The sequence below is a fragment of the Ctenopharyngodon idella genome, chromosome 3, assembly GCF_019924925.1.
Source record: "Ctenopharyngodon idella isolate HZGC_01 chromosome 3, HZGC01, whole genome shotgun sequence".
NCBI classification, from domain to species: domain Eukaryota; kingdom Metazoa; phylum Chordata; class Actinopteri; order Cypriniformes; family Xenocyprididae; genus Ctenopharyngodon; species Ctenopharyngodon idella.
In genome coordinates, this window is record NC_067222.1 from 57,238,594 (window position 1) to 57,261,022 (window position 22,429).

General features: G+C 39.7%; 2 protein-coding genes and 1 pseudogene across 2 annotated transcripts in view; all 3 read right to left on the reverse strand.

The window, feature by feature from the left end:
- LOC127508849 (gastrula zinc finger protein XlCGF8.2DB-like) overlaps window positions 1-19,445 on the reverse strand; it is a 537,748-nt gene extending 518,303 nt beyond the window's left edge. The window contains exon 1 of the mRNA XM_051887294.1: window positions 19,404-19,445. The gene's annotated coding sequence lies outside the window, so the exon portion shown is untranslated. The remainder of the gene's footprint in view (window positions 1-19,403) is intronic.
- Window positions 1-22,429, reverse strand: part of LOC127508848 (uncharacterized) — a 630,120-nt gene that overhangs the window by 453,645 nt on the left and 154,046 nt on the right. The window lies entirely within an intron of this gene.
- On the reverse strand, window positions 8,291-19,502 carry LOC127508846 (gastrula zinc finger protein XlCGF8.2DB-like; annotated as a pseudogene).

The window sequence follows — 22,429 nt, forward strand, 5'->3', positions numbered from 1 at the left end:
TTATTTGAAAAACAAACAAACAAATAAAAAAAACAGAAAAAAATATAGAAAAAAAAAAAAATCTGTAACCCAGCCTCTGACATTACATACTGTGTAATGTCAGTGCCGGTCCCAAGCCCGGAAAAAATGGTGAGGGGGAATTATTCTGTTTTTGTGTCAGCATAAACTATGTATTTTTGTAAAGGTTTTGTAAACCTTTGAAATGAGCCTAGTCCCATGTCTCTAAGACTTTGCATGTTTGAGATAAGGCACTTCCTGTGCAAACAGGAAGTGGCCTTGTCAGGTATTAAGAAGTTCACTGATGGATAAGATAGGTGTTGTTGGAAAGGTCTCGGAGAGCCCTTTTGAATGAGATCAGTGTCTTAACTCAGTGACATTAGGGGGCGGAGTTATGAGGCAAAATATAATCAGGTTTTTAAAAAATATCTTGGCCTAGGAATATCCCAGCGACTCGATCCAGGTGTCGTTGGAAAGAACTCATCGAGACGTTCCTAGGCCGAGATAATTTTTAACACAATTACATTTGGTGTCTTAACTCCGCCCAGGAAAGGACCAGTGACAAATTTATATATTTAGAAAGGACTCACTGAGAGCTTTCAAGTGCACCTAGTCCCATGCCTCTAAGACTTAGTATTTTTGAGATAAGGCACTTCCTGTACAAACATCTTATTTTGCTAATCCTGTCAAATACAGCATTGGTTAAGTGTAAAGTTAAAGTAAACAGTTGAGAGAAAATCAGATGCGTGTCAATTAGGGGTGTAACGGTACACAAAACTCACGGTTTGGTACATACCTCAGTTTTGAAGTCACGGTTCGGTACGGATTCGGTACAGCAGGTGGGGAGAAAACTAAACATAAATTTTTATTTTTTTAGTATTGAACAGTAGTTTACTGAACAAATTGTGTTTTTGTCTTTAAATATATCAAATTAAATTATAAGAAACTTTAAGGATAAAAAATAAATTATCTTTGCTGATGTTATAAACTATGTAGGTAGCCCTTCCTTAAACATTATGCTACTATAATATTAAAGGTTAACAACTGAGCCCAAACTATTAGCCTAAATTCAATCGCTTTTTATTTTTAGATATAATAATCAACACTCAAACAACAAATTGTATGCAAACATGTAAGCTGCACATAAGGCAGTTTTTGCATTAACTTCTAAATCTAATTATAAAATTAAGTTTTACTCCAATTCGTTGTTGATATATATTATATCATTTATATTATATATGTCATTTATACACAGTGGCTGTCGTTTTCATTACAGATTTATTTAAACATGCATTAAATAATCAAGACATTGCTAACAGGTTAAGTAAAATATAATTAATATATGAGCTAATACAGTGCATATATTAAGCCAAAGAGTTCATTTCTCTGGCGAACTAACAAGCTGTGGACACTATATGGCTTTTCTGAGGTAAATACTACATGACATTGTTTACAAGCTGTTTTATTGACTTTCTGCCATTTAAACACTCAATAAGTCATAACACGAGATATTACATGTTTCAGTAAGTTGTACTGTATCTTTCAACATACATTCAGATGTTTATTTAAGTTCATTCTGTAGCCTAACCAGTGAGGAAGAGATGATCACGTTCACTCGCACTCCGCACTGCCGGTTGAACTGAGGCGCCTGTACAGAGATCTGTCAAGCCACATCAAAACGTGTCAAAACGGCATTTTGAATTTCGTGATTTCGTGGACAGAATTTGAAGGATGACACTTTGTAGCCTAACCACCAATAATCGCAATAAGCTCTGCGTTTTACTTTCTATATGAAACAATGTTGCAATGTAATGCATTCAGTACACGTGCACCAAACCGAAGGCCCTGTACCGAAACGGTTTGGTACGGATACATGTACCATTACACTCCTAATGTCAATATATTAGATTCGCGTATAGGGCTGGGTATCGAATCCGATACTTTTTAGGTACCGACCGAATTGACTCGATGCTATCGAGTATCAAAAACTTGTAATTGTTTGTCTTGTCATTTGTTACCAAATTTCGATACCTCTGAACGGAGCCGGGGAGAGGGGGCGGAGAAATGCTGTCACTGTCTCGTTGAGCAATGTAATAACATTGCACTACATTGTTATTTATATCTAAATATTTAAAACTATGCACGCGAGAGGGACCCTATGTGCGAGAGAGCGAGTGAATCAACGGTTTCACTTTCAGTTTATCTCCGAAAAGGATTTATGAGAGCGGCCGGTTCACTACAGTAACTCCAGATACTGTGAACAGCAAAACAGAAGTGCTGTACTGCCTGCACAAACAGCGGTACGCGCAATGTTTTTTAGACTAGTTATGGGCAGGTACAACACACAGCAGTGTTACATCAGCGTTTGTTCCTCAAGTCTATGGAAACACGCGACCGGTTCGTGACGGGCTCTAGTTTGCCTGTACGAGCACAGGCTCTGGCTCCAGAGCAACGAGCAATGGACTATATGCCTGGAGCCACGGTATGTTGAGCATCAATAGTGTAATACTTAGTTTATAATCAGAATATAGTCACTTAAATAGTCTGGCATAGCATTAATTTAGTTATTCAAACATAAGACGACTGTTAAATAATTTCTTATTTCTTGGGCTTCACTTTTTGACTTTCTCTGTGTCTTGGGATTTTTCTATTGTGCACATCATGAACCTACTTAGACAAAACAAGAAGTAGTAGTCCTTGGACACACTGACACACTCACACGTAACCAGAAGTTGAAGACACACATACATTTCTTATTTGTTATTATATTTCTTGAAATGCCATACATGGTAAGGTTTGATTCTTAAGTTGTATGATTGGATGCTCAAGCCATCCTGGAGATTGTTGTTTGACCTATGTCTATAAATATGACCCTTCTTCCTGAATAAATCTGAGAATGCTTTGTACCACACTCGATCTGTGTCTGCTTGGTCATTCTCCTGAGATCTCGTGCTGCTGCTGCCACACATCACAGGGGTTGAGGCGCCTGTTTTTAAACTGATGACCGAGAATACAAATATTCTACCTATTATTGAGATTTTGATCTAACAGTTTGGGGGCTCGTCCGGGATATTCCCAAGAAACACAGGATTGGGGACTGAGAGGTCATCCTTCATCACAGATAAGTTGTTTTTAATAATTTCCTGTGGTGGTAGGATTGATTGAACTCATCCCATAATAGGTAGTGTTATCCTTGGATGGAGCTCTAAGAGTTAGTCCAGGAAGATTTGTCTGTAAGGGTACTGTTTAAACACACAGCTACCTGACAAATATTTTGGTTATCCCTCCGGTGCGAGGAAGATCCGTGCAGATCCGCTCTGACGGAAAACAGTGTTGATGGGAATATTCTGTTTGACAAATTAATAAAATTGGCTGAATAATTATAATTAAAGAATTATAAAGAGACCCCTTTGGTGTGGTGTGGCAAATAAAAAAATCAAAATTGTGATTAGGTGAAGCATGGGTCAAAAGATATCAAGACCAATACAAGATGAGACACCCCGAAATTGGATGTTTAGAAATAATTGTGGATGTTGGACTGAACCCTATTTATCAAATTTAAAGGGGTATGAAGTGTTGGTTGGCAAACAACTTTCTCCAATTGAATGAAGACAAGTGAGAGTTTGTTGTCTTTGGTCAGAAAGGATTGTGGTATGAATTCTAGTGACAACCTGTTATTGCTTCCTGGGAAATACTTTCTTTTGTGAAAAATCTTGGCTTTATTTTTGACTGAGCTTAAATTTGATCGTCAAATAAATGCCATTGTTAAAAATATATATTTTTAATCTTAGATCTATAGCCAAGTTGATGTCTATCCTCTCTTTCAATGATTTGGAGAAGGTTGTTCGTGCCTTTGTGTCTTCTCATTTGGATTATTGTAACGCTTTGTATCTGGGTGTGAGTCAGGCCTCCCTCTCTCGCCTGCAGCTGGTTCAGAACTCTGCTGCTAGGTTTTTCGCTGGTACCAAAAAAGAGACCATATTACTCCTGTATTGAGTTCATTACATTGATTATCGATTTGATACAGAATCCAGTATAAAGTGTTGTTGTATAGTGTTGTTGTATGTTTTCAAATCTCTCCATGGCTTGGCACCAGAGTATATTTCTGATTTAATTAGTTTACATAAACCTTTGAGATCTCTTCGCTCCAATGATTAGTCTTGTCCGGCGGTTCCTCTAGGGTCATTTCAGTGGGTGTTAAAAATGTATTTATTTTCCTTAACTTTTAATAATGTGTTGTAAACTGTATGTATTTTGTTATGTATTTGTTTATTTTTTGCTATTTTTATGTACAGCACTTTGGTACCCACTGTGGTTTTTAAAAATGCTTTAGAAATAGTTGAGTTGAGAGCGGCATATTTAATCTAGATGTGTATATCAGAGGTAAAACAGAACTTAAAATCATTGTTTTACTTCATTACTTTGCTTACGCACAGTTAAGAGTGTGCGTACGGTGCGCACATATTTATGCCAAGCTTATTTTTTATAAATCCCGATATATGCATGGAAAATGCTTACCCACACTTTAATGCCTTTTTTGTGCGTACACAACGTTTATACATCAGGCCCCAGAGGTGCAAACGGGTATCTGTCTCCCTCGTCTACTAATGATCCGATTGACCAAAATGCATCTTAATACCAGGTGTAAACAGGGTCTCAGATTTAATTAAAAAAAAACTCATTGTTTTCCACATTTCTAACAACCGTTCTTTCTTTGCTGGAAAGAACCCGCAGAAGAAGCTCCATAGGAACCTAAAGTAAAAACGCAGGATGAGTGAAGCCATGATGACCTGAGTCCAGGGGTCCCAACGTCAATAAAGACATCCAGTGCTAATAACAGTTTGACGATCGTAACACAACATGGAGTTAGCATTTGGAAGAAAAGCGCCAAGAGTAGGCCCAGAGCTGAACAGGTACAAAATGACATAAAACAAGGAAACTCCAAAGCCTGACGACATCCCAACAAACATGCTGGCGCCATCATATATCATAAATACAAAGGGATGAACAAGGAACTAAACAAGACACTACTGAGTCTCTACTGAGAAACAAAAAATACAGGAGGAATGTGAAAAGAGCAAGTGTGGATGTACACAATAAGAAAATGAAAAACCTGAAAAATAGAGAGGTAAAGAAAGCGAGAATGGACAAATCACTTGTGACGAACAATCCAGGATGGAGTCTTGTAGAAGATGAGCATCTGATATGGGCCACATTTAAAGGTCGTCTGAACAGCCTCACCCAAAAAAAAAAAAAAAAAAAAAAAAAAAAACACACAACAAAAACTTCTTTTGAGCGGAAAATCAGCTGCAATGTGAATGTAGCCTTAATTTCACACAGATACTTATTTTCTGGTGCCATAAGTATGATGATGAAAGTTTTTTTTTTTTTTTGTTACAACAGGGGCTGTATGTATAGAGCCGAGTCAAATTTTAGTGTTAAGTATGTCAAAATACACTAAATACAGCATTAACATCCTGGGTATGTATCCTATCAGCCCAATGTTACTGTCACAGTTCCAGTCATTCCCAGACTTCATTTCCCATCATCCTCCCTGGCAATCACCTGCACGCACTCCACCAATCACTAATCACCACACCCAGCTGCAGCACATTACCTGGACTATTTAAACCATACACATCCGCACACTTATTGCGAGGTCTTGTTTACTGCGGTTTCAATTCTGAGCGTCATTTATCTTGTCTGTCTGCCTGTTACTTATCCTGTCTGTTCCCCGTGTACGATTCTCTGCTGCCTGCCCTTTGGACTATTTGCTCTGTTTTGGATTTATGATTGTTATCTGCCCACCCTGACCCATTGCCTGTTCCTCGACTACGATTCTGCCTGCTCTCTGCCATACCTGTCTGCTGTTGTTCTGCCATTGCCTGTCTGAATACGAACTCTGTTTAAATAAAGCTAGCATATGGATCCTACCCTGAGTCCCGCTTCGTTACAGAAGACCTCGCCCAAAACAAGGATCTAGCAGCTTTTCTGGAGAACACTGGCCCGGTAGGAACATTGCACAATTGTTGTTATGGCTGAAGCAGGGCACAAGACTGTTGGAGGATTATATCAAGGAATATTTAGACATTGCGTATTATTCAGATCTGCCTGACTGTGCTGATAGACTTTTTTTGTGATGGCGTTAACCAACCTCTTCAGAACAAACTTAGACAAGAGGGACCACGTTCATCACTTAGTTGCTTTTTGGAATTTGCATTATTGACTGTTGGCTCTCTATTTACTGCGGGTGTCGCAGAGGAATACGACACCTTGGCTACTCATGTAATGGCTGCCCCACTAAAAAGCACTCACAAAATGGCGGCCACAACAACACCAAGTCAAGTCACATTTGATCTTCCTGAGCCCAGACAAGTCACAGTTGATCTTCATAAGCCATGTCAAGTCACAGTTGTTCTTCCTGAGCCATGTCAAGTCACAGTTGTTCTTCCTGAGCCATGTCAAGTCACAGTTGATCTTCCTGAATCAAGTCAAGTCACAGTTGATCTCCCAGAGCCTCGCCACGTCTCCGCTGATCTTCCAGAGCCACGTCACGTCTCCGCTGATCTTCCAGAGCCACGTCACGTCTCCGCTGATCGCCCAGAGCCACGTCAAGTCTCCGCTGATCGCCCAGAGCCACGTCACGTCTCCGCTGATCGCCCAGAGTCACGTCACGTCTCCGGATCCGTCCTAGAGCGGAGAGGATTGTTGTCCAGTGTGGACGATCCACCGCTGACTTCAGCACGAGCAGCTGGCATTCCGAAGCCTCCGCCGGCCGTTTCGCACTCAAGCCCGCCGGTTGCTATGCACTCCAGTCCGCCGGTTGCTACGCACTCAAGCTCGCCAGCGTCTACGGACAAGATGGCCGTTCCGCCAGCGTCTACGGACAAGATGGCCGTTCCGCCAGCGTCTACGGACAAGATGGCCGTTCCGCCAGTGTCTACGGACAGGATGGTAGCTCCTGTGACCGAGTCATCTCCAGACTCCGTTCCAGCCCGTGAGTCCGTTCCAGAACCCGTTCCAGCCCGTGAGTCCGCCCCAGAGCTCGCTGTAGGCCCAGAGGCCGCCCCAGAGGCCATTCTTGTGCCACGCAAGCTCCTTGCCCTGCCGGCGCCAACCAGGTTCCTTGCCCTCGAGCCAGCTCCAGACTCCGCACCTGAGCCCGAGCCAGCTCCAGACTCCGAACCAGTGCCCGAGCCAGCTCCAGACTCCGCACCAGAGCCCGAGCCAGCTCCCGACTCCGCACCAGGCCGCCCACGAACTCTGACCCGCCATGGCCACCCACGAACTCTGACCCGCCATGGCCGCCCACGAACTCTGACCCGCCATGGCCGCCCACGAACTCTGACCCGCCATGGCCGCCCACAAACTCTGACCCGTCGTGGTCGCCCACAGTTCCCGACCCGCGATGGCCGCCCGACTCTCCTGACCCGCCTTGGCGTCCCAAGGTTCCCGAACTGCCGTGGCTGCCCGAGGCACCTGACCCGCCATGGTGCCTAGAGTCCCTTGACCTTCCCTGGAGACCTTCCTACCCATCTGTACATCCACCCTCACCTGCCAGTAGGTCTCCAGGGCACTCACCTGCCAGTAGGTCTCCAGGGCACCCACCCCCCCTCCCCGGTTGTGCCACCCACGGCGCGAGGACGCGCCTTCCGGGAGGGGGACGTTATTTCACAGTTCCAGTCATTCCCGGACTTCATTTCCCATCATCCTCCCTGGCAATCACCTACATTCACTCCACCAATCACTAATCACCACACCCAGCTGCAGCACATTACCTGGACTATTTAAGCCATTCACATCCGCACACTTATTGCGAGGTCTTGTTTACTGCGATTTCCATTCTGAGCGTCATTTATCTTGTCTGTCTGCCTGTTACTTATCCTGTCTGTTCCCCGTGTACGATTCTCTGCTGCCTGCCCTTTGGACTATTTGCTCTGTTTTGGATTTATGATTGTTATCTGCCCACCCTGACCCATTGCCTGTTCCTCGACTACGATTTTGCCTGCTCTCTGCCATACCTGTCTGCTGTTGTTCTGCCATTGCCTGTCTGACTACAAACTCTGTTTAATTAAAGCTTGCATATGGATCCTACCCTGAGTCCTGCTTCATTAGTTACATAGCAAAGAGGTCAGATTCATAGACGTGTTTTTTACAAACTAAACGTATAATTGCTGTCAATTGGAAAAATATCAATGAGCCAAGAATTGGGATGTGGATTAAAGAAATGGCGTCAAGCACGTCAATGGAAAAAATAACATATTGTCAAAAAGAAACCAAATGTTTTCAAAGATGTCTGTAAACCATTTAATAATTTCTTAAAGCACAATGTTAATGTTGTTAACCTGCTACAACAAGAACAAGCTTTAAGGGAGTAGGGTAGCATCATGATCTCCTACATAGACCTGTATCTTTAAAAAACTCTTTTTTTCTTCTCTTCTTTCTTTTTCTTTGTTTGGGAATGGGGGCTGGGAGGGAGAATAGGGTCAAAATGTTTGCTGTGACTTACATGACATGTTATTCATTGTGTAATCTGATGTGATATGCAAACTGAAAATACAGTAAATATATTGTAAAAAAAGGAAAAAAAAAATACAGCATTAAAATCCCTGTGAACCGGAAGTGGCAAATGACTTTTCTCCAGTGTTGTGACGTATTTCCAAGTGAAATGGAATATTGAATAGAGGGCAGGGTTTTATTTTAGCGCTCCTCCTCTCCATCTCTCGTTAATAGCAGACTAACCATTGGAGGGGAGTGGTTTAAGCGTTTCCAACCCAAACCGTCAAACTGATGTCATTAGAGAAGGGGCACTGTTGCAGAGGGGAGGAGCATTTTCAGATTTTGATTAAATATTACAAAGCCAAACTATTTTTTTGTGTGGATTGACACAAAACTAGCAATTTGAGATAACAAAATAAATAAGGTCAATTTTGATTTTAACTTCCGCGACATAGTAGCCAAAATAAAGCATTATTTCTAAGCTTTACTATAGTTTGTATAAAGCGCACAAGGTTTATGCACATTCTCCAAGTCTTATTTGCTGCTTTGAGTGCATCTCTGTGGCAGAATTACAGCGCCACATACTGGTCTGGCATGCATATACATCGTTTTGATTCGTTTCAGAGGTTTCGCGTGGACGCAGATACTTCTTGAGACGAGAAAATTAAAAAAGACTGGATAGGGTAAGCTCCGGCTTCGTGTGGACATAGCCTTAGTTGGCCGACTGACAAAAACTACCCAACAACTGACTGTCGGCTTGTGTGTTCCTGCCTTAAGGCTTTTCTCCAGTGTGAGTTCTCATGTGGTCTTTAAGGCTTTCTTTTCGACTGAAACTCTTTCCACACTGTTGACAGGCATAATGTTTCTCTCCAGTGTGAATTCTCATGTGGATTTCAAGTCTTCCTTTTCTGTTGAAACTCTTTTCTCACTCTTGACAGGTGTAAGGTTACTCTCCAGTGTGAGTTCTCATGTGGACTTTAAGGCTTCTTTTATGACTGAAACTCTTTCCACATTGTTGGCAAATATATGGCTTTTGTCCAGTGTGAATTCTCATGTGGACTTTAAGGCTTTCTTCACGTGTAAAACTCTTTCCACATTGTTGGCAGGTGAAAGGTTTCTCTCCAGTGTGAGTTCTCATGTGGACTATAAGGTTTCTTTTATGACTGAAACTCTGTCCACATTGTTGGCAGATATATGGCTTTTCTCCAGTGTGAATTCTCATGTGGCCTTTAAGGCTTCTTTTATGACTGAAACTCTTTCCACACTGTTGGCAGATATATGGCTTTTCTCCAGTGTGAATTCTCATGTGGACTTTAAGGCTTTCTTCACGTGTGAAACTCTTTCCACATTGTTGGCAGGTGGAAGGTTTCTCTCGAGTGTGAATTCTCATGTGGCCTATAAGGCTTCCTTTATGTGTGAAACTCTGTCCACATTGTTGGCAGGTGAAGGGTTTCTCTCCAGTGTGAATTCTCATGTGGTATTTAAAGGTTTCTTTATGTCTGAAACTCTGTCCACACTGTTGGCAGGTGTAAGGCTTTTGTCCCGTATGAATTCTCATGTGGACTTTAAGGGTTTCTTCACATGTGAAACTCTTTCCACACTGTTGGCAGGTGAAATAACTTTTAGTTCCAGTCTTTTGAGCTCTTTTTTGTGAGGAAGCCTGTGTCGCTCTTTCCCCAGTCATGAAATCATGTTTATAATAATGTTCTTCCTCTTCTTGCCTTTCATTAAGTTGACTCGCTTCTTTCAGTGCCATTAGGTCTAGGGCAAAAATAGACATAAAACAATTTAGACATTTATCAAAACCAACAACATGTTTGTATCCTATGGATCAGGGATGGGCAGCTTTGGTACTGGAGGACCACTCTTTTGCAGAGTTAAGTTTCATCCCTAATCAAATACACCTGCCTGTAATTTTCAAGCATTCCTGAAGACTTGATTTATACTTGATTTATTCCTGAAGAGGCTGATTTATACTTCTGCGTCACATGTACGCTGTAGGTACAGCGTAGGCTGTGAGTACCACATGTAGCCTATGACGTAGCCTGATGCGCACCTCTTAAAAAATGTAACAACGTGTCAATTCTACCCAGACCGCAAGCGCTGTGATTGGTCTGTTAAAATCCCTCCCTTGGGTCAAAAAATTGGTGCGGAGCAATCAGAGAAGAGCGAGTGTGTGGCAAGGGGTGCGTGGTTCAGCGAGGTCTGCAGCGGGAGAGAGAGGCAGGAGACGAGCGGTGCGTAAGTAGGTCAAGTGCAAATGATAAACACCTGTGTCTCGTTGCAGTAATTGACATGGGAAGACCAGATAAAGCCACCAGGAAAAAGGAAGTGGCTGAGAGAGAGACTGACTGGACACTCGTGGAGACTGGAATTTGATTACTGTGTTGACAGCTTTATGTTGATTAAGTTTTGAGAGTGCAGAGAGCACAACTTTTATTTGTTTGTACCATATAAGAACTGAATAAACCACGAGTTCCAGTCACGCTGACCCTGTCATCTTCCTTCCACACGTTTGAACCTCGTAACAGGGTGTTTTCAACTTCCATAGGAATGAAAAAACATTGTTTCAGGGGACACATGCAATCAAACTGCAACAAAAGTCGTTACCTATTTGCTGCTTCTCTGACAACGTACATGACAAGGTGCTTCTTCTTTGGCTTTTGCCTTGATACTCAAGACCGTGGACACTACGTGGACTCTGCATGCACGTCGACACGGACAACGACACTGAAGTATAAATTAAAAACCGACGCATAGACTAGGGATGGGCATTTTTCCAAAATTTTGTATTCGAATATATGTGCTCGTAAAAAACTAATATTCGTCCATTTAAATGACGTTAAACGAGAAAGATGTTATTTTTTTATATTCATCAAGATTTTGTAACCATTTCTAGACAAGCTTACGATTAGGCAATATACAAAACAAGCTTACATTATATCTTAAGGGTTTCTTTTAGTTCAAAGCATTAAACAATATGTGCAAACAAAACATATTGTTACATGTGCCCTGGGTCTGTGTTCTATTATCATCATATGGACTCCATTTCCCACAATCCCCCACCTAGGAACCAATCATGCACTCGCACCTGTTTCCCGTCAGTGACACTTTATAAGCTGCACTCACACACACTCATTGCTAAATTATAGCTGTCTCTCATTTAATTTAATTTCGAAGGCTGCATCCTCAAGAGGATGAATTCTGTGAAGGATGCGGTATATGGAGTGTCCTTAGCCAGAATTAAACGAGACGTCTTTTGTAGGACACACAGGCAGGAAAGGAAACAGGAAGTATATCGTTGCTATGCCAACGCGTTCACGGCAGCCTCGTTGCGCTCTCAGCCAATTGATGAAAAATTATTAATAAATTTGTATGTAATTTGAAAAGAAAATGTATTTACTTTTTTTTTTTTTTTTGTTAATGCTTGAGGAGCTGGCTTATGTACAACAGATATCCGTTACAGAGACAAAAGAGGAGGATATTAGGAAGAGCAAAGTTTAAAAACAAAAACAAGCTTGAAACTACTTACATCTAAACACATCTTCGCTTGTATGTACATTTGCCGACGCCGCCATTTATTTTTTATTTTTTTCAAATAAATGACGGTTGTTAACAGAGACACAAAGAATTGTGGGCTATCTGCAGCAGCGAAGGATACACCTCATGCATCCTCCGAATTCCTGTGAAAGGACGCATTCAAAGGTCGCGTTCGGAGAGTCCTGCTTACTTTTCTGAAACGATACAGCCTCAATGACGTATGCAACCTTTGAATGCGACCTCTGGAGGACGCAGCCTTCGAAATGAGACACAGCTATTGTTTAGCCTTGTATCCGACCTTGTCTCCGTGTTCCTTGATCCTTGCCTGTGTTTTTGAGCCTGGACCGTTTCCTTGTTGATGATCGTTTGCTGCCTGCCTAGACCTTTGCCTGTGATTGGATTACTCTTTTGCCTTGCCTTCTTGTATCTGTTTGCTGGTGTTTGACCCTCTGCCTGTACGACTACGCTCATCCTATTAATAAAGCCTGCATGTGGATCTCCAACTCCGTTGTCCCGTCCCATACGTTACACATATAAAGAACAAAAGCATTTAAGCTCAAGCAGCGTGAACGGGAAAAACACTAATAAAGCAGACAGCGCCAGTTATCGTACAAAACGTAATGTACATAATACACTCGAGTCAGTATATGATTATCGTGTTTATATTGTTTCACATGTTCATGTTGAGAAAAAACTATAATATCCACATGCTCGGGTGAGAAAACGAGCTGCACTGACAGACGTTGCAGAGACACAAAGATAACGATAATACATAACAGTGTGTTAAGCTAAGTTTCTAACAGCAGCACTTTGTATTTTCTGTAAATATATCTCCCTCGATGAAACTTAAAGGAAGCATATGTCTCAAAATCATTTTCCTATCACATAAGTTATCTTCTCTGCTCACTTGGGGTACAGCTGCGCTTACCTGTCGTGAATGCTGTGATGGAGCTAAACTCTGCAGAATAGTGTCCCTCCAGGACCAGAGTTGCCCATCCCGTCTATAGATCTTATACACCAGTGGTTTTCAAACCTGGTCCAAAGGGACCCACCACTGTACATTTTGTATGTATCCTTTATTTTTCACATCTGGTTAAGATCATCAGCTTGTTAGAAGATTGCTGACATTGATGGAGGAATTTGCAAACTACAATTCCTGTTCATCAATAAGGTGAGAACCAGACCCGATATAAACCTAAATATACTCGAATTAATTAAATTAATTGAAAAGTGTTTTACTATTCAATAAGTAATAGAAGATATTTGTTGTTGTAATGTCAGACATAGCACACACAATAGTAGTAGCCATTCTGTACTCTGGCACGGTTAGCGATCTCACTGCCCCTTCAAGCGGGCCAGGGCACGGTACAGAGCGATCACACTAGTGACATTAGACGGAAAGAATGAGTGCTTATGAGATGTGTTTTCCTCAGCACAAAACTGGTTATACTGTAACTATGGTTATACTCTTACCTGTAAATGTTACAAATTCATCCAAGTGTGCATTTTCTGACAACAGGCTCTATTAAACTTCAGTGAACAAATACCAGTACGAACATGTGCATCAAACAGACAGAGCGCAGTTGAATAGGAATGAAACATTAGATGTCCTGTTCCTGGAGATCTACATACATGCAGAGTTCAGATCCAACCCTGATCAAACACGCCTGAAGCAGTGAATTAAGATCTTCAGGGGCACTTGATAATTACAGTCAGGTGTGTTTGATCAGGGTTGGATCTGAACTCTGCATGTATGTAGATCTCCAGGAACAGGATTGGGTATTCCTGCTCTAGGTTCATCAGCTCATTATTAGAAACTCATGATCAGAAATTAATATTTCAAATAAATCTACAAAGTGTCCTGTTGAGGTACTCCAGGGCTGCGCTCAAAAGTGCTGTACAAAAACAATCATAAAATACAATAAAATATAAAATGATATAAAATAAAACAAAGAAAACAATTACTAATCCATAATTTAATAATCTGGAAAGGCTAAGGAATAAAGATAGGTCTTAAGTCTAGATTTAAAAACAAAGATAGAGGAAGCGGTCTTAATGTCAGGTGGCAGCTCATTCTGTGGAGCAGCAACTGCAAAGGCTCTGTCACCTTTCGATTTTAGACGTGACCGTGGGACATGCAAGAGAGCTTTACTGGCAGACCTGAGGGACCTAAGAGCTGAGTTCAAATAAATAAGATCAGAGATATAGGATGGTGCTTGTCCATTAACAGCTTTAAAAACAATCAGCAAAATTTTAAATTGAATTTTGAAAAAGACAGGAAGCCAGTGAAGAGAAGCTAAAATTGGAGTGATATGATCATGTTTTTTTGCACTAGTTAACGGTCTAGCTGCTGCATTCTGGACCATCTGCAAACGTGCCAATGAAGATTGAGGAAGGCAAAGGTACAGCGAATTACAATAGTCCAGCCGTGATGTGATAAATGCATGAATAACTTTCTCCAAATCTTGAAAGGAAAGTGTTGATTTAAGTCTGGAAATGATTCTCAGTTGATAGAAGCTGTTTTTAACAACTGAGCTCATTTGTTTTTCAAGACAAAGCTCACAGTCAAAGATAACACCTACATTTTTTACATGTGACTTAATATATGGAGTAAGATTGTCTAAGTAATTGGCTCTAGAATTTCTGTTTTTGGAGGGTCCAAAAATAATCACCTCAGTTTTCTCATTGTTAAGCTGGAGGAAATTATTTGCCATCCAGCATTTAATATCCTCAAGACAGTCCATGAGAGGCTGCAGAGAATCTCTAGAAATTTTGTATTTTCTAATTATGTTGCCAAGCAGAAGCATGTACAAATTAAAGAGTAATGGCCTCAATGTTCCAATGTTTTCTTATGTTCCAGAAAATACTGTAACTATAAAAGGACTATTTTAAAGGCTTGAATATGTGCCACACTTACTGCTGCCAGCTGGTGGCACAATAACCATGAACAACAATTGATCAGCTCCCATGACCAAACATACAACCCCAACATGAAATGTGATGTATACAAATCCATTTCCAAAGGGGAAATTTGAACTGCGTTGCATAGTTAAGATATCTCCGGAAGGGGGATTGGTGCTGTGTGGCGCAGTTTGAGGTGTCTTGGCAAAAGGGGAGATTGAAACTTTGTGTATCAGTTCGAAGTGCCTTAACAGGTAGAGCTAGACAGCAGCCCTGACGTGTGAGGAAGACCCATTTAGATCCGCTCTGATGGACAAAAAAAAACTCCCTGAAACTTTTTACTGTTATTTCTATTTCTTATGCATTCCATTTTATTATTATGTATTTGACTCTTCTTTATGTAAAGCACTTTGAATTACCATTGTGTATGAAATGTGCTATACAATTTCCTTGCCTAATTCAACTCAAATTGTGGAACTCGTGTATTAAATAAATTCAATGCACACAGACTGAAGTACTTTAAGTCTTTGGTTCTTTTAATTGTGATGATTTTGGCTCACATTTAACAAAAACCCACCAATTCACTATCTCAATAAATTAGAATACTTCATAAGATCAATTAAAAAAGGATATTTTAAACAGAAATGTCAGGCTTCTGGAAAGTATGTTCATTTCTATGCACTCAATACTTGGTTGGGCCTCCTTTTGCCTGAATTACTGCATCAATGCGGCGTGGCGTGGAGGAGATCAGTCTGTGGCACTGCTCAGGTGTAATGAAGCCCAGGTTTCTTTGACAGTGGCCTTTAAAACCTGAATAATTCCTGAACTTTTGACAGGAAAATACAACAAAGAATGTCGTTTACGAGTAGCGCGTCGATTCAGAGTGGTATTCAAGACTCTCGCTCTCTCAATCTCTCTGCCTGTGTGTGAGAAACACAGCACTCTCAGCAAAACTACGGCGAGTCGTGCGTCTCACTAGAGTTTGTGGTACTTTAAATACAAGTACGCATCGATAGAGCTGTATTGAAATAGTACAGAATGATCGCTTGACAGAGAGAGAGAGAGTGAAACTCTCAATGCGAGTGAAAATATATCTATTGTAAACTTATACTTGGCCTTTAACACACACACTGGCGAATCAAATCTGAGAATTTATTAGCCAATGGCTAATGATAATAATAATTTACTTCTGATGTTATTAAACTAAATACTGTGTTTAGACTGTAGAACAATTATATATAATACAATAGTGGATTTAACATCAAAATTAGGGTTGTCAATAGCTTAATTTCTAATCGCAATTAATCAATTAATCTCACTCTTACAGGAAATTAAGCATACATCAGATTTGAAGTGTGATTCTCACAAAACTGTATTTTTCAGCTTTTTTTAAGGTAAGTTTAGATGTCTTTTCAAAAAGAGGACACTTACAGACTCCAAAAGGACACCAAATATCCAAATGATACGAGTCCATATAATTCATACATTTATGTACACTAAAGCACACACACACAAAAAACACCACAGCAAAAACGCATTTGAGAATTCACAGTGTATAGTGTGTGCAGCAGAAAAGAGCTTGTTTACATTTTAGACAAGTCGAGTTGCGATACTGAACAGGACCACATGAAGATGCCAAATAAACCTAAACCAACCGCCTTGACCTGCATACAGGTGCTGGTCATATAATTAGAATATCGTGAAAAAGTTCATTTTTTTATTGTAAATTATTTTAAAAAATGAAACTTTCATATATTCTAGATTCCCTACATGTAAAGTAAAACATTTCAAAAGTTTTTTTTTTTTAATTTGTTGATTAGAGCGTACAGCTCATGAAAGTCCAAAATCCAGTATCTCAAAATATTAGAATATTTACATTTGAGTTTCATTAAATGACCATCCCTACAGTATAAATTCCGGGTATCTTTTGTTCTTTGAAACCACACTAATGGGGAAGACTGCTGACTTGGCAATGGTCCAGGAGACAATCATTGACACCCTCCACAAAGAGAGTAAGTCACAGAAGGTCATTACTGAATGGGGTGGCTGTTTACAGAGTGAAATATCAAAGCATATTAAATGCAAAGTTGACTGGAAGGAAGAAATTGGGTAGGCAAAGGTGCACAAGCAACAGGGATGACCGCAAGCTTGAGAATACTGTCAAGTAAAGCCGATTCAAACACTTGGGAGAGCTTCACATTGAGTAGAATGAAGCCGGAGTCAGCGCATCAAGAGTCACCACACTCAGACATCTTCAGGAAAAGGACTACCAAGCCACTTCTGAACCAGAGACAACGTCAGAAGCATCTTACCTGGGCTAAGGAGAAAAAGAACTGGACAGTGAACAGTGGTCGAAAGTCCTCTTTTCAGATAAAAGTAAATTTTGCATTTCATGTTGAAATCATGGTCCCAGAGTCTGAAGGAAGACTGGAGAGGCACAGAATCCAAGCTGCTTGAAGTCTAGTGTGAAGTTTCTGAAGTTCAAACACTGAAGTTCTGAAGTTCAAACACTTAAGTTTTCAACAAGAAGTTCAACAATATACAGATGATCTGAAGGCTCAATAGTGCCTCAGCAGTGCCACAGGCTGATCACTTCCATGCCACACTTCACTGATGCAGTAATTTGTGCTAGGAGCAAGTCGTTTGCTGTAATATGTCCTGCCAATCAAGTATTGAGTGCACAAAAGAACATACTTTAAAGAACTTGAACTTTTCTGTTTTGCAGATCCATTTTTTGATTGATCTTAGGAAATATTCTAATATTTTGAAATACTAGATTTTGGACTTTCATGAGCTGTACGCTCTAATCATCAAAATTTAAAAAAAAAAAAAACTTTTTAAATGTTTTACTTTACATGTAGGGAATCTAGAATATATGAAAGTTTCATTTTTAAAAATAATTTATAATAAAAAAATGAACTTTTTGATGATATTCTAATTATATGACCAGCACCTGTATATACTGAAATACACAGAAACATACACAGGACAAATCCAAACATTGTCCTGAATGTGTGTGAAAACAGCGTGACTGTACTGAAATGTGTCTGTGCAGAAATACAACATGTGATCAGTGTGTGGAGAGAGAGAGAGAGAGAGAGAGAGACGCTCATACATGATTTGTTTGAATATAATGGACTAAAATAATGGACAAAATATCTTAATAGAACATGATCTTTACTGAATATTGCATAATTTTGAACCAAAAAATGTATTGTTGGCTATTTCTACAAATATACCCGTGCGACTTATGACTGGTTTTGTTGTCCGGGGTCACATTTAATGGAAACACTGAATTTTAAAGTGATGTTGTCTTACAGGTGTGGAACGGCATGAGGGTAAGTAATAAATGACAGAATTTTCGATTTGATTTTCAATTTTTGGGTGAACTAACCCTTTAATTACAAGTAACCAGCCCTAAACCAAACCCTAACCCTTGCTCTATAGTAAGTCCACATGAATGAAACGACTGAGTGAATTCAGGCACCGAGTGTGCCGGAAGGGCTGCTGATTTCACACAGTTTGTGCTGCTGTTTAATAATCATTTGAAACTGGGAATTCATTCAGCATGTGCAAACCTTAATTAAACGATTTCATGATCAATTAAAAAGGAATTTATAACTGAATGATATTATGCTGGAATGAATGGATTCTGTAATATTATCTGAGATTATACTTCTGTATATTCTCTATTTCTGTAGATCTGGACATTTTAATAATGATCAAATGACTGAGTTCAGCTGTGAGAATAAAACCAACCTGTTTGTTCCTCAGTATCTTCATGTTTCACTCTGAATGTTTCTTCAATCTTTATTTCTTCAAACTCCTCTTTATTAAACTCAATCTTCATGTCTTCAGTCTCATCTTTAATATACTCCATCTTTATGTTTTCAGTCTCCTCTTTAATAATCACCATCTTTAAGAAGAGAATAATTAACAGAGTTAATGGTCTTAAATGGACCTGTTCAAACAAAAACACGCAAAACTAACGCTGCAAATTAATAAACTTCATATTTAGATATTTATGATCTACATTTGGTATTTAATGATTATATTTAAATGATTACTCTTTGATGAAAACATGATTAGTTTGTTAGTGTTTGTTGTTGTCGTTCATGTTCACTGTTTGAGCAGCACGTGTCGTGATTCACTGAATCATTTACCAAAGTATTTGATTCAATTGACTCGGAGTTGAAAAGTTCAGTTTCTCCATCATTACTCGCCAGAGACTGAACTCGTGTTCATGATAAACTGATTTATGATATATAGAGAGAAATGAGACGCAGGTTTACTGTTTCTCATCAGTGGATGAGCTTTACTCACACAAATATCCTTCATTACAGTTAGATAAAGAATCACAATGTTACATTAAATAGTAAATAAACTATTTTAACATCGCTGGTAAAACTATTAAAACTACAACACTGTTTCTGTCGATTAAAACAGCTTAAATTCTTAAAACAAACCTTTATTCAGCAGAATCACAACAGATGCAGGAGCGCGGCGCAGTCTTATGACGTCATGTCGTCACTCCAAAATAAAAGTCATGCATTGTCTACAATCACAGAAGTGCACAGAAATCCAACTATTTGACCAGATAATTTTTGTATTAAAATTAAAACAGTGACAAATATGGTACAAACAATGTTTAATATATGTATATAAAATATACAGGGTGCAATTTGTGAAAAAAACAGAAGAAGGGATGTTTTGAAAAGTTTTTTTTTTGTTGAAAATTTGTTAAAAACCACAGTGGAGCTATATACTATTTTTTGGCAGCTGTTACAGAAACATTTTTACAAAAAATCTTCTGATTTAACCTTGAGATTTGAAGTATTAGATAGCTTAGATATTTGCACCACAATTTACAATGACACTAATAATTCAAAATTTCTAATAGAAATGCAAAATCAATCGGTAGTTAGTAATAGAATAACGAGACACAAACCTTTACATTCAATCGCGTTTGGCCCCATTTATTTTTGATCACAGTGCATACACATACAAACTTTTAGTCCAAAAGTGCGCACATTTGTAGAAATACACGTTTACCTCAGATTTCATTAGATAGAATATAAGCCGGGCCATACGCAGGGTTTCATAATTACCCTGGTCAGAAAATGTTGTTTGTTTGGGGGGGTAAGGGGGCATGGTCCCCTAGAAAATTTAGATTTCCCTGGTGTACATATGTGGCTTTTTAAGACGTTTTAAAGGGGTGGTTCAGTGGTTTTTTTCTAGGCTTGATTGTGTTTTTGGGGCACAGTTTAACATGTCTTAATGCTTTGTTTTTTAAAAAAAACTTATTTTTCATATATTTTACCTTTATTCTACACCTCTGTTTCCATTATCATTTGAACGGCTCATTTAACTTCCTGCTTCTATGAAGCCACTCCCTCCGAAATACGCAATGTGCTCAGATTGGTTAGGTGGCCCAGTGTATCGTGATTCACTGAAGTGTCCGGAAACGCCACGCCCCTTACCATTTGTTGTTACCAGAGCCATTACATGTGCTTCAGTGGAAATGTAAATAATGGCATCTATATTGCTGTATCAAATTGAGCCCGAATCAGACCCAGATGAAGAGGGTCAAGCAGAACCTCTGCAATCGCGGCTTTTAAAGGGTTAGTTCACCCAAAAATGAAAATACTGTCATTTATTACTTACCCTCATGCCGTTCCACGCCCGTAAGACCTTCGTTAATCTTCGGAACACAAATTAAGATATTTTAGTTGAAATCCGATGGATGAATCAGTGTATCGAATCATGATTCAGATCACGTGTCAAACTGCCAACGGCTGAAATCACGTGACTTTGGCACTCCGAACCACTGATTCGACACCCTTGATTCATTATGCTCCGATGCTTCCTGAAGCAGTGTTTTGAAATCGGCCATCACTAAATAAGTCTTTTTTTTTTTTTTTGGCGCTCCAAAAATATTCTCGTCGCTTTATAATATTAATATTGAACCACTGTACTCACATGAACTGATTTAAATATGTTTTTAGTACATTAATGGATCTTGAGAGAGGAAATGTCATTGCTCCCTATGAAGGCCTCACTGAGCCATTGGATTTAAACAAAAATACCTTAATTTGTGTTCCGAAGATTAACAAAGGTCTTACAGGTGTGGAACGGCATGAGGGTGAGTAATAAAGGACAGAATTTTCATTTTTGGGTGAACTAACCCTTTAAAGGACGTTTATGAATGGTATTTCATTTAGTATTTGTGTCAAAGTGTTTAGATATGCTGTCACTGCTGTTTGTTAGCTTTCAATATACGGTTTTATCCTGATTAAAGTTTTACTGTAGCCGAATACATGACTGAGTAGTAGCATTTTTGTAAAGGTAGCGTTTAATTTATAGTATGAACAACTGTTTGTCTATGAAAGTAAAAGTTTGTTGGTGTTTGTAGAATTTAGCTAACTGGCTAGCGAAGCAAAAACGAGTTGGTCTTTGTTTACGTCCTTGATGCAACCAAAAATAGCAACAGAACTATACGTTTAAAAGACATGTAGAAACAATAAAACATACTTACAGTTTGGGGCAGATAAACAGCAGCTTCTGCTTTTAAAGTGGGAACTGCTCCATCTTTCAGTAAAAGCCTTTGAGCAAATCCAGCATTGAACTCATGTAGATTCTGGAAGCTGTCTTCAGCGCCGCATCCAGTGTAGAAAATAACACTGATTATAATGGGTTCTATTATCTTTTGTCGCGCCGCTCGCGTCCGGTGTACACAACTCTTCCGCTTCCATATGCTGCGCAACATGGCCTCGCCCACTTTGTTGCGTGTTCCTGAGGACAGTGTTTTGCAGGGTTTATGATGTCACCAACCCGGGAAGAAGCTTGTTGTTGTCCAAACCAGTCGTTTTTGTAGGCATTAAACTAACTTTGAATCACTAGGCCATAGAGAAGTCACAAAGCCTGTAAAAACAGACTCTTCTGCCTCAATTTATAGACAAACTTTTCTATAAATGAACATGCACCCCAGGACATTGTGCGTATGATTATAACTGTCTTGTAAAGTGTCTTTTGTTTTGTCTTATGTGCGAACTACTAGTTCATGTAACCTCACATATATTGTGTCTCCAATCAAATTAATGCTCATTTCATGACTTACACTTTCATGTATAACTTCCTCATAGGATGCAGTTTGTGTTTGCTGTATTAATTGGAGTATAAATGAAAACAATCCCAGGCCCAGTTTAATCATGCTCAAAAACAAGAGTCATAAACTCCCCCACAGAGGAATTTCCCACTTATTGATCAGGTTGACCCTAAGAGATGTAGCTTCTCCCAGACTTTAAAGAGTGACACACAGCTCCCCCTCCCTCTCTCTTGCCTCCTCCGGCCAACACTCCACATCTGCTGGGTGCTCCACGGCCAGGCCTCAACCAGCACCCCATATGCTTACCTAGAAGAGAGAAAGAACTCTTCCCTACTACAAGAGTCAAACTAACCATGCAAGTTTGTCATCGTTTCTTCATTCAACACA